Source organism: Myxocyprinus asiaticus, chromosome 38, assembly GCF_019703515.2.
Source record: "Myxocyprinus asiaticus isolate MX2 ecotype Aquarium Trade chromosome 38, UBuf_Myxa_2, whole genome shotgun sequence".
NCBI classification, from domain to species: Eukaryota; Metazoa; Chordata; class Actinopteri; order Cypriniformes; family Catostomidae; genus Myxocyprinus; species Myxocyprinus asiaticus.
Window position 1 is genome coordinate 41,723,490 of NC_059381.1, and position 13,522 is coordinate 41,737,011.

Here is a 13,522-nt window from a genome sequence, read left to right on the forward strand (position 1 = left end):
GCCAACACAATTCCCTGTATTAAATAAAATAAATTAGCCTACCAAATGAATAAAGCATTAAATAAAATAATTACCAAACGAAAAAAATAATATTGTTAGGCCTATATAAAATTGCCTTTTCTTTACACAAACTTAAATTAGCCTTACCCTGTTCTGTAGATGAAAAAAGTCGGCTTGAATGATATTCTCAGAATGTTCAACACTTTTTTTCAAGACTATAAACTATCAGAACTATTTGTCGAATGCTAAGTTCACTTTCAGAAAACGAGCTTTTGGACATTTTAAAACTTTAAAATATTTTAAATTCTGAAACCCTCTTTACCTTGGATCGCATTTGCAGAGCTTCTTCAGAAAATGTAAATTGCATTCAAGTTTAGTTGGTCATTAAAAGTTACTGGACAAATATGCGGGACATAACGCAGTTGTGATGGCAATGCTTTAGATTAGATGATTGTTCAAAATAGCCTATTGAATATCAGGAATGTATCATATGTAAACCCTGATATTACACCACACCAATTTTTCTTTAATAGCTGTGCTCACAGCATATACACATCGATGGATGGTCCTTAACTAAGACCGAAAGTTTCTCCCACTACTTGGTGCAGGTTGCCAGCTTGAACAGGGCCATGACGATTCACTTTCAGGTCGGAACCGGCAATTCCGTCTTCTGATTGCATTTATTTGTGAAATTAAAATAACAGTAAGCTGTCTAATTTCAATGAATTGTCTCAATACTCTCCCCATTTTACCAAAACTTCAGAGGAAAAAACAATTAGGGACATCTGGGAGGCGAAAGGTACACAATTAGCGATAAACACTCATTTCTGTATGGAAACGGCTTAAGGGCAGATTTGTTATGTGATAAACCAAAACGTATGCGACAAAGTGTTTTTTTTTTAGGCATGACGTCATCACACACCATTTTTATCGATAAAAGGCCATTCGAATGGAAACGGGCAGAAGACGGCAAATTTAAAAAAAAATTTACGCATTTTCACTTTGTCAATAACAAAATAGCATGAAAAGTGGATGGAAACTAGGTTAGTGATGGCGCTGTTGCGTGAATCTTTTCTCAGTGCACTTCTGGATAAACCAATCACAATCGAATGTGATTACTGGATAAGACATTTTTATATAAGCACTTTCTACGGATTGCTTAGTATAAATTCCATGTGTTTGTTATATAGTAATACCTTGAATTAATAGATAAAAATAATACTTTCTAGTGTACATACAGTACTGTGCAAAAGTTTTAGGCACTTGTGAAAAATGTGGCATAGTGAGGATGTCTTCATGCCATAATGCCATAAATAGTTTTCATTTATCAATTAACATCATACAAAGTCCAGTAAACATAAAAAAGCTAAATCAATATTTGGTGTGACCACCTTTGCCTTTAAAACAACACCAACTCTCCTAGATACACCTGGATACAGTTTTCTTGATTGTTGGCAGATAGGATGTTCAAAGCTTCCTGTCTGGAGTGATTCACACAGAACCCGTCAACATGAAGAACCAGAACTTAACAGAAACGGCCAAGATGTACAAAGTCAACTGTGATAAAAGGAACATAACCAACACTGACCCCCCTCACCATTCTAAACAGCACTGTGGCAGCAGTGGAGTCATTCAGGTTCCTGGGCACTACCATCTCACAGGACCTGAAGTGGGAGACCCACATTGACTCCATTGTGAAAAAGGCCCAGCAGAGGTTGTACTTCCTTCGCCAGCTGAGGAAGTTCAACCTGCCACAGGCGCTGCTGATACATTTTTACTCAGCAGTCATTGAGGCTGTCCTCTGCACTTCAATAACTGTCTGGTTTGGTTCAGCTACGAAATCAGACATCAAAAGATTTCAAAGGACAATTCAGACTGCTGAGAGGATTATTGTTTAATACCCCCCCATCCCCTTCAAGAGCTGAACACTTCCAGAGTGAGGAAAAAGGCTGGAAAAATCACTCTGGACCCCACTCACCCTGCCCACTACCTTTTTGAACTGTTGCCTTCTGGCCAAAGCTTCAGAGCTCTGAGCACCAGAACCGTCAGGCACAGGAACAGTTTTTTCCCTCAGGCTATCCATATCATGAACAGTTAAATTGCCCCATTGAGCAATAACTATGTGCAATACACAGCTTAGTCTTTTTTGTAATTAACATTTTTTATTGATTCAAAAAGAAAGCATAACAGAGAAAAACACAACATATACACACCGAATCAACATTTAACTTTTAACACTCATTAACATCCCTCCCCAAACACCAACCCCACCCTACCCCAAAGAACACCCCTGTGGTCACATAAAATAATACACACAAACAATAAAATAAAAAATAAAAATAAATAAAAAATAAAATATATAATAAATATACATAATTAAATTAAACTAAACATCTCCCTCCTCATCCCTTCCCCTGGAGTCCTCCAAAACTGCCAAATACCTACCCCACTTCCTGAAAAATAAGTCCTCCCACCCCAGCCTTCCATCTATCATCCTCTCATAAGCCACCACCCTCCCCATCTCCGCACACCACTCTGGAGATGGTGGTGCTCCGTCTGACTTCCATCCCCTTAAAATAATTTGTCTACCGATCATCACGCTAGTCAGAACCCAATTTTTTATATATTTGTCACCCGACAAATATCGGGGCAAAGTAAAATTCTGGGGCAAAGTAAAATTTGAGTGTCCAGAATGTCATGCAAATAATTCTGAATCTTTAACCAAAAATCTTGGATCTTAATGCATCCCCAAAAAACATGGGCTATGTCTCCAACTTCTGATTGGCATCGCCAGCATGTGGTTGTGTCTTTAAGACCAAGCCTGTATAATCTAGAGGGGGTCAAATAAAGTCTTTGTAAAATCTTAAATTGCATAAGGCGAACCCTGGCATCTCTACATGCAGACTTGACATTTTTCAGAATCTTAGTCCACACTCCATCCTCCAATACCAAATTCAAATCTTTCTCCCATAATTTCTTAATAGAAGTTAAAGCTCCATCTCCCATACTCTGAATTAACAGGGAGCAGTACACTGATGCCTCATGACCTTTTCCAAAAGCCGCAATCACCTCTCCCAAAGCATCTGCCTCCTCAGGGGGGTGTGTGCTACTCCCAAAAATAGTACAAAGCAGGTGGCGCAATTGTAAATACCTATAAAACTGAGGTCTGGGGATCCCAAAATGTTGGACCAAGTTTTCAAACTATCTCAACACTCCACTTTCATATAGGTCACCGAGTGTAGCAACCCCTCTCACAATGCACTCTGGCCAGCAGAAAGGGGACTTGCTAATACACAATCTTAGGTTCTACCATATGTTCGAGGCAACATTTAAATAAGTGTCCAATTTAAACAATCTGGACACTTTAGTCCATACCGAGTGTAAATGCGAAATAACGGTGTGTAACTTAACTTTTCCAATTAGTTTGATAGAGATGCTTTGTAACGGCGAAATAGGGGCAAGAACTGCCTGTTCAATAACAAACCAGGGAGGGGCTCTTTCAGGTGGAAGCGACCAATGAGCCAAATGTCTGAGACTGAACGCATAGTAATAAAACAAAATTTTGGGTAGGCCTAGCCCACCTTTGTCTATCGGCCTATGTAACTTATTAAAATGCAATCTGGGACGTTTACCATTCCAAATGGAAGGACTTCGCTATGCTATCGAATTGCTTGAAATAAGAGAGGGGGACGTCTACAGGTAGGGACTGTAGCAGGTAGTTACATTTTGGAATACAATTCATTTTAATAACATTAACCTTCCCAATCATAGATAAATGTAATGAATCCCACCTGCCCACATCGCTCAAAAATCTTTTTATTAAAGGGTCAATATTGACACTAACTAAATCAGACAAATTTGCTGGGAATAAAATCCCCAAATACTTAATGCCCTGTTTGGGCCATTGGAAGGCGCCCGGCTGTTACTGGCAGTACACTGTCAGAGCCAAAGCTTCGGATTTAGACCAATTAACTTTGTATCCTGAGAACTTGGAAAAGGAATTAATAATTCTGTGGAGGCAAGGCATAGATCTAGTAGGTTCAGAGACAAATAATAAAATATCATCTGCGTAAAGCAGAAGTTTATTACACACCTCCCGCCACCACCCCTGGAAAATCCTCCTCCTTTCTTATCGCGGCTGCTAATGGTTCCAGGGCAAGACAGAACAATAAAGGCGAAAGAGGGCAGCCCTGCCGAGTTCCTCTATCCAGAGTAAAATAATCTGAAATTAATCCATTTGTTTGTACCGCTGCTACAGGGTGTTTATAAAGTAACTTAATCCAAACAATAAATGTACTCCCAAACCCATACATTTCCAAAATCTTAAAAAGATAATCCCATTCTACCATATCAAACGCTTTTTCGGCGTCAAGTGAGATGGCAGCGACCGGAGACTGATCATTCGCAACTGATCAAATAATATTGATGAGATGCCTGATGTTATCAGAAGAGCTGCGGCCCCGAATAAACCCCACCTGATCTATATGTATAAGAGATGTCATAACTTTACTTAATTGATTAGCCAGAATTTTTGACAATATTTTTACATCTAGTTGGATCAGGGAGATTGGACGGTAACTTTTACACTCACTTAGATCTTTGTCCTTTTTAAGAATCAGACTGATCCGGGCTTGTGTCACGGTTGGCGGAAGCTTTCCATTCTTTAATGATTCAGTATAAACTTCTAACAAAAGTGGAGCCAGTTCTGTAGCATAAGATCTAAAAAATTCAGCGGCAAAACCATCTGGCCCCGGAGCCTTGCCAGTAGGTAGGGACTTAATTACCTCATCAAGCTCCTCCAAGGTTATCTCAGAATCAAAAGAGTTTTTTTGCTCAATCATCAGTTTAGGAAGATCTAATGGTTCCACAAAGGTTCTAATATCTTCATCAGTAGATGAAGACGTGGAACTATAAAGATCAATATAGAACTCTTTAAAGGCATTATTAATATCAATGGCTGAAGTAAAACATTTCACAACCAGCAAATTTCACTGAGGGAATGATAGAAAGAGACTCTCTCTGCTTTATATATCTAGCCAAAAGCTTCCCTGCTTTGTCACCTGACTCAAAATATGACTGTCTTGCCCTGAATAACCAAAACTCCACTTTCCGTGACAAAATAGTATTATATCTGTATTTCAATTGGGTCAATTCTCTGAGGCCATCAGCTGACATACGGCGCTTCAGCTCTGCCTCTGCACTTTTAATATTCTCTTCCAACTTCACGAGTTCTCGTGCTTTGGATTTTTTGATGAATGAGGCATACTGTATGATCCAACCCCTAAGAACCACCTTAAGTGCCTCCCAAGCCACGCCCACAGAGGATACCGAGGACCAGTTGGTCTCCATATAAACATTGATTTCAGTCTTTAACATTTGTTGGAAATCAGGATTTTGCAAAAGGGACACATTAAGGCGCCAACTATATGATTTCTTTTTCTCTATATGTGGCATCACCTCTAAACTCACCAGGGCGTGATCTGAGACTAAAATGTTTCCAATTGAGCAATCCGCAACAGATGAAATAAGGGATTTGGATATAAAAAAAAAAAAAATCTATTCTAGAATAAATCTTATGGACTGATGAAAAAAATGTATAGTCCCTTCCAGATGGGTTCAAAAGTCTCCAAATATCCATAAAACCAAGATATTTACACATCCTGTGAAGCGTCAGTGTTGCTCTAGGGGGTTTACACACTTTTGCTTCACTATGATCAAAGACTGAGTCCATCAAAAGATTAAAGTCTCCTCCCAATATTATATCATGAGGGGTGCCAGCGGCTTGCAACATCCCTTCAAGATCTATAAAAAAGCCTTGATCATCAGTGTTAGGTGCGTAAATATTAGCCAAAATCAACCTTTGCCCTTGAATTTCAACTAACACAATAATGACTCTTCCTAATTTATCTTTAGTCTGTTTGAGACATTTGAATTGTAGATGTTTATTAATCAATATAATGACTCCCTTGCTCTTACTTGAGCCAGCACTAAAAAAAAATGTCCACCCCATATCTTCCCAAATTTTTCAGCTTCCTGCGGGGAGAGATATGTTTCTTGAAGAAACACTATATCATATTTCTTATGTTTAAGAAAAGAAATAACTTTCCTTCTTTTTATGGGGTGCCCCAACCCATTTACATTCCATGTGGAGAGAGATAGTACACTCATATTAACAACTGATATACTGATATAATAAAAAATTGTGTGTGAAAAACAAAATTATACAGACCACATTCCCCATTAGTGAAACAATCAACCCCCGAACATCCCCCCGAACAAAACAAACAGAAAAAAGAAAAACGTGCACATTAACCCCACGCACGACAGCGCCAACTGGCGACAATCCCTCTAAACTCAAAAGGTCCATGAACGCCCACGAGCCCCCACGACAACTTTGCCATCGGATTGCTCAATTTTGCCTCACAAATTACATAACAGAAAATACTTTGTAAAATAAACCCAACAAATAGGAAGAATGAACACAAAGAACGTGTAGATTCATTCACAGAACTGTCTCAATGGTGTGATCATCCACAAAACAAATTCCAGCTGATATAAAACCATTCAGATTCCTCGGACAGACAAATGAATGTTCAGTGAGCCAGCTGTTATGAGTTCAGCGGATGACGTAATCATTCCAATGTCTCGTAAAAAAAACTCAACAAAACAAACTACAGCCAGCAGGAGGAATAAGCATGAAGAACGAACAGATTAATTCACAGCTGTTCCAAAGGAGTGTTATTCAATAGAACAAGCTCCAGTCACTAGGCGGAACCAATACAAAAAGAAACAAAACCAGCATCCCTGTTCCCTGGATGGTCGAGTCAATTCACTCGGAGGCCGCATAAACGTATATACCATGACTTACACAATCCGTCAACTTAATAAAAGACATCCTTTGTGTGAGCATGTAGATATTTTGCGGTCATCCGTAATGTCCACTCTCAATCTGTCCGGGAACTTCAATGCAAAAGTAATCTTTCATCAATGCAAAAGTTTCTTTAAGGAAGAGTGTTATTCACAAAACAAGCTCTAGCCGCTAAGTGGAGCCAACGCAAAAAACCCAAAATGTCGCCCAGCTTCCTCAAGAGTAAGTACAGCGAGTCAGGCCCACTCACATGAGAAACATCCAATGGTTTACTCAGACATTGATTCTATAAAAGATATTGCCAGATTTGGACATGTGAATACTTTGTGACCGACCTTCGTTTCTATTCTCAGTTTGGCAGGAAACATCAGAGCAAACGAGATCTTTTTCTGATGTAAGTGTTTCTTGCATTCCTTGAACCGATCGCGTTTCTCTCTTGTCGAACTCGCAAAGTCCGGGAACAAGAACATATTATGGTTCTTCCAAGAAAGCTTCCCTTTGCTCCTCGCCTGGCACAACACAAGATCTTTATCGGATGATCTCAGAAATCTGGCCAGAATCGATCGGGGCCTATCTCCCTCAGCAGATCTGTGAGCTCGCTCGATTTCCAGCTTGTGGCCTGTTATGTTGAGTAGACTCTGGAAAAACTCGTCTAGGAATTTCACCATATCTCTGCCCTCCTCATGCTCAGGAATTCCAACAATTCGAACGTTATACCAGCAGCTTCTATTCTCAAGATCTTTGAGCTTTTCAAGGAGATGTTCCAAATCAACTTTGGTCACGGGTGGATTAGCGGTTAATTCCCTTTCTGAAGATTCCAGAAAATCGATTAGTTTTTCAACATCAGTCACTCTTGTACCTAACTCAGAGAATTTTATTTCCATCGCCGTAATCGATCGACGTATTACAGCGAGATCCTCCAAGTCAGCAAGAATCTTCGTCAACATCACCGACATGTTGGACAACTGACGCTGGATCTCCTCTCCCGCTGCGCCTTCTAAATCGAGTTCCCGGTCTGTAGGCCTGTCGGGGGTTTCATTCTGAACACGTAAGTGTCTTTTAATGTCTCCAGAGCCCGAGGATTTTGACTTCTTTGCCATGTTTTGCAACAAAGGACAAATGTGTAACTGGGTATTTCAAAATTCACCAGATTATAACATGAAAATAATCGAAAATTCAGCAAAGTGTGCAGAGCTCGTCGCTCACACGTCTGCGCCTTGCATGGCGTCACGTGACCCCCCCCCCCCAGCTTAGTCTTTTTTATATTTATCCAACACATCCAACCTCTTCTGCCATTTAATTCCTCTGAAAAAAACAAAAAACAAAAAAAAACATTTGCACTGTACATAACAGATTTGTATTTGCACTGTACATAACAGATAACAGATTTGTATTAGATTGCACTACATATGTGTATGTGCGTATGTATGTTTTTGTATGGTTTTTGTATTGTTGTGCACTGGAATGTCCTGTCACCAAGACCTTGTATGTGTAAGCATACTTGGCAATAAAGCTGATTCTGAATCTGATAACGGGAATGGAGTGCTTCAAAGTGCAGGTGCTCAATGCATCTCAGGTATGCAGGTGATACGGTAATATACACCATAATACGTGGTGTTCCATAGTAAACGCCATAGTATATGTAACATTTACTTTGCGATGAAGACCAGCCGACTCACGTTCAGAGGTGGATGTCACTTAAGAGAACATTCAAAACAGCTGCAAGTCAGAGCGTGCTTTCACACCAAGATTCTTGAAGCCAACTGGACATAGGTTTCATCATATATATATATATATATATATATATATATATATATATATATATATATATATATATATATAATTATTTTTATTATTAATTTAAAGCCTATGGGCTTCATAAGGCTATGTTGTGCATAAATAGAACAGATTGGTCTGTGTGTCAAGACAGCAAACAACTCATTAAATTGTTAAAATAGACAACACACAACTAAATTTTCTCTCGGGTGCTTATCTTTATGCTCTAGGTAAATAATAGCAATAACAAAAACATGTTTAGTTATTTAGTAAACAAAAAAGTTTATGATTAACAACATCTTTTACATTTTACACATTTTATGGAGAAGATCAAATTCATTAATTCATTAAATAAAGACCAGAAAAATCTGCATTGCATGTTTTGAGGTAACTCCTAACTGCTGCCATCAAGACCATATGAACCTATGCAATTTTAAGTCCAATTCATAAGATCATACACAACTAATGCCATGCCAAAAAAATATTCTATTACCTTTTAATCATTAATTGTCATAGTAGAAAATCACCTTTTTTTTTCGGTGAGCCGGTTGATCAAAACTCCTCTCACATGCCACTTAAGCGACTGGCAGAGTTAGGAACCTGTAGGCAAGACCAATTTAAATCTACATTTTGCCACATATAACTTCATACTTTTTATTCCTTTGATGCGCTGTTTATCTCCACGCCACCCTTTGGGGCCGTTGAAATACTCTTGACAACTCTATAACCTGTAAATCCACTTCGCTAGCTAATTACACTTTGACATCAACACCATAGTTATCTTTATAGAAAACGCTAGAACGGAAGTTCAGACAAAATTTTCAAGATGGCTGTGTGCTAGTTTCTCAGATTCATAAGGTGAATGTTGGGCCTCATGTATTCAGACAAAAGACAAAGGCAGGCCTAACACAGTCATAAAAACCTAACTCAGGCCCCCACATACCAGGTCATAAATTATACTGATAAAAATCGCACCAAACAAAGGGAGTCCAAAACAGACTACAAATCCCATGAAGCCTTGCTCACTAAAGGATCGAACTCTCAACTCCTATTGGATGAGGCACACAACAGAACATCCCTCAAACCATGACATCATCAGGAGTAGAAATACCTCTGAAATGCTTCCGGGATTTGCTTCCAACAACTTTGTTCGCCGAGTATAGACGTAGCTCTCAGGTGCAACCTTGTGGCACAAGGAAGTAATGTCCGACTTGAAACTGTGGCCATACAATCTCCATCTCGCTGGACGAGTTGAGATTACTCTGTGTTCAACAGAACACTCTAATGGATCCGAAGGAGACCGCCGAGCAATCCGCATCTTCATCCGTTTGCCTGCAGAAGTGAAGAGATTAAAGATTTCTCTTCCATCTTCAATCAAGTCGACATTTCTGAGTTCTCCGCCAGCCCGCCGAGAAGCAGTCAGCCGTACGCCCGCCGACAGAGCGAGGAAACGGCCTCCCGTCATCACCCGAGCCTCAAGGAACCGGGTTGGAGTTAAAGGACGGATGAACACACATTCTGCATCCTCATGCGATTCAAGTAAGAGGTTTACGTCTGGGCAGAGATAGAACATTATAGTGTGTTATTCTTGTGTTTCAAGGTTTTTGCTTGTACAGTTTATGGACCGCCATGTCCGCTCATTATTAATACTCAGGGTATTAATTATCACGAATGAGATTTGCTGTATTGTGGTCCAACCAAATTGGACTGTTGTGCATTTTCGCCATCGCGGGTGAGACCGGCAACTGAGTTTATCCATTAAAGACTCAAAGAACGCGGGACTGTTTACGAGCTGTCCACCGTGTCTCTGAGTGATAAACTAACAGCTCCTTTCTCTCCCACGATCGCGAAATCGGCTTTAGGGCCGTCACTTTATTCTCTCTCTCTCTCTCTCGTACGAACCACACACACACACGCGACCCCTCACAAACACACACACCCTCATGTGTTACAGGATTATTTTGATTTCCATATCTAATCATATCACTGTTTAGTGTGTAGTTGTAAGTCGGAAGTTTATTGACTGCATTGTATTAATTATTAATTGATATTACTGCATAAATAAACTTTATTTTGGTTTGTTTTGCATACATCTGTGTCATGCTGATGGGATGTCAGTGCTCGGATTCAAGCCTTCATTCATTGTTTTTTTCCCGAAAATCGATATTCTTCAGATGTCGATTTTCCTAAGAAAACAATCTAATATTGAGACTGTTATACTATCTGGTTATTAGTCCCTGATTCCAGGGTGGTGCCCTGTCAATGTTAATCCTTATTAATATTCTCTTGATTTTTGATAATTGATAATTATCTTTGACGATTGTTGAATTTGAATGATCAATAAGCTAGTGTTAATTTTAATTAACGTTTCATCGATGTTAACCATTAACGATTATCTATATTAATTGTTGATTTAAAGGATTAAAAAAAGCTAACATTGATTCTCATCAATGTTCTATTGATTTTAATAATTAAAAATTATCTTTGATAATTATTCATTATTGCTAATAACCAAACTTGCTCCTAAACATAGCACACTGCATTTACTGGAGCCCCATATGAGGTTTTAATGAGTTAGATTCAGTTAATTAATTTAAATATTAATTAATAACTAAAGAAATAATTATTAATTATTTCTGATAGTAACACTGATCTAAACAACCAGTAAAGCCCTACATGAATAAGAAACAATATGGCACTGACATGTTTATGCATAGAAACACAATAGAGCTTAAACCACAAATCTGATAATCTTCTATTTAAAACTGGAGGACGATAACTTTAAAACTCTTGAGTTTTATTAAACATTTTCCAAGACCATGTCTAACCATGATTTTGGCCACACATAACATTAGACATTAGCGTTAGCACCATGAATGCAGAATGATTAACATGAAAAACTACACATTATCTAGAGCAAATATCTTACTTCTAATCATAATTTAGTTGTTATAACAGATTCTTTTACTGATCTCATGTGAGGTTGGCATGATGTAATAACTTCTTTTATCAGCATATTTAGAATGCGATATGCACGTTAATGGATTGGTGGGTGAATGAAAATCACACAGTATGAGAATATTGGAGCACTTCAGTGCTTCAGATCGCATAATTTAGTTGAAAATGGACATGAATAGTAGTTCATGAATAAGAATTCTTTATGAAGTAAACATATGAGAATCCATCAGTATTTCTCTAAATGTTTTGTTGGATGTTGTTCACTGAAGTCTACTAGAGACAAATCACAGGAGTGTACACCACTGAATAGGTATGTGCATCTTCATAATATACATCATGATGGCGCCGCGGATGGCCGCCTCGGTGTGGAACGCGCCTATTGTTTTGTTGTTTTTGTTTGTTTGTCCTGTGTTTAGTAATCTTTTTCCAGTCAGTTTTACCAGAGACAAACTGCTGAACATTCAACAGCTTATACCAGACAGTCTTTTCCCGGTTTTTGAATATTCAGACGTTTTGCTAGACATTTTAGTTGGAAGCGCGGCTTTGTAGTTCAGGAGACGCAGGCGAGGAAGACGAGCCGGTGCGCTGGTCAAACTCCGTCGGCGGGGCTTTTGAACAACGCTGCCAAGCATTCATCTTGCGAATCTCCACTCTCTTCCTAACAAAACGGACGAACTACATCTCCTCACCCGCACAAACAAAGACTTTTCTACCTCTGCTGCCTTGTGCTTCACAGAAACCTGGCTGAGTGAAGCCATTCCGGACAGCGCGTTACATCTGCTGGGCTTCCAGCTGTTCAGAGCAGATAGCATCGCGGAGTTAACGGGGAAAACGAGAGGCGGTGGAACATGCTTTTATATCAACGAAACTTAGTGTACAGATGTAACAATGTTAAAGAGGATGTGCTGTCCTAATTTGGAAGTGCTCTTTATTAACTGTAAGCCTTTCTACTTGCCGCGGGAGTTTTCCTCGTTTATTCTGGTGAGTATGTATATCGCGCCAAACGCGTGTTTGAATGCGGTGCTGCAACAGCTGGCTGACCAAATCACAGACGTGGAACAACAATACCCGGACTCAGTTATTATTATTCTTGGGGATTTTAACAAAGCAAATCTCACACATGAACTGCCCAAATACAAACAGCACATTACATGCCCCACCAGAGACAGAAATATACTGGATCACTGCTACACAACAATAAAAGGATGCATATTGCTCTGTCCCTAGAGCAGCTTTGGGATTCTCTGATCACCGTCTGGTTCATCTTCTTCCAACCTACAGGCAGAAATTAAAATCAACCAAGCTAGTAGTAAGGACTGTAAAGAGATGGACCAATGAAGCAGAGCGGGAACTACAAGCCTGCTTCGATTGCACGGATTGGAGTGTTTTTGAGGCTGCAGCCACAGACCTGGACGAGCTCACAGATACTGTTACATCATATATCAGTTTCTGTGAGGATATGTGCATTCCCACTAGGACTTATTTAAAGTTCAACAAGGTTGAACACTACATTTTTGAACTGTTGCCTTCTGGCCAACGCTTCAGAGCTCTGAGCACCAGAACCGTCAGGCACAGGAACAGTTTTTTCCCTCAGGCTATCCATCTCATGAACAGATAAAACTGCCCCATTGAGCAATAACTATGTGCAATACACAGTTTAGTCTTTTTTTATATTTATCCAACACATCCAACCTCTTCTGCCATTTCATTCCTCTGGGAAAAAAACAAAACAAAAAAAAAAACATTTGCACTGTACATAACAGATTTGTATTTGCACTGTACATAACAGATAACAGATTTGTATTAGATTGCACTACGTATGTGTGTATGTATCTATGTGTGTGTGTGTGTGTGTGTATGTGTGTGTGTGTGTGTGTGTGTGAATGTACGTATGTGTATAACTGTTTTTTATTTTGTATT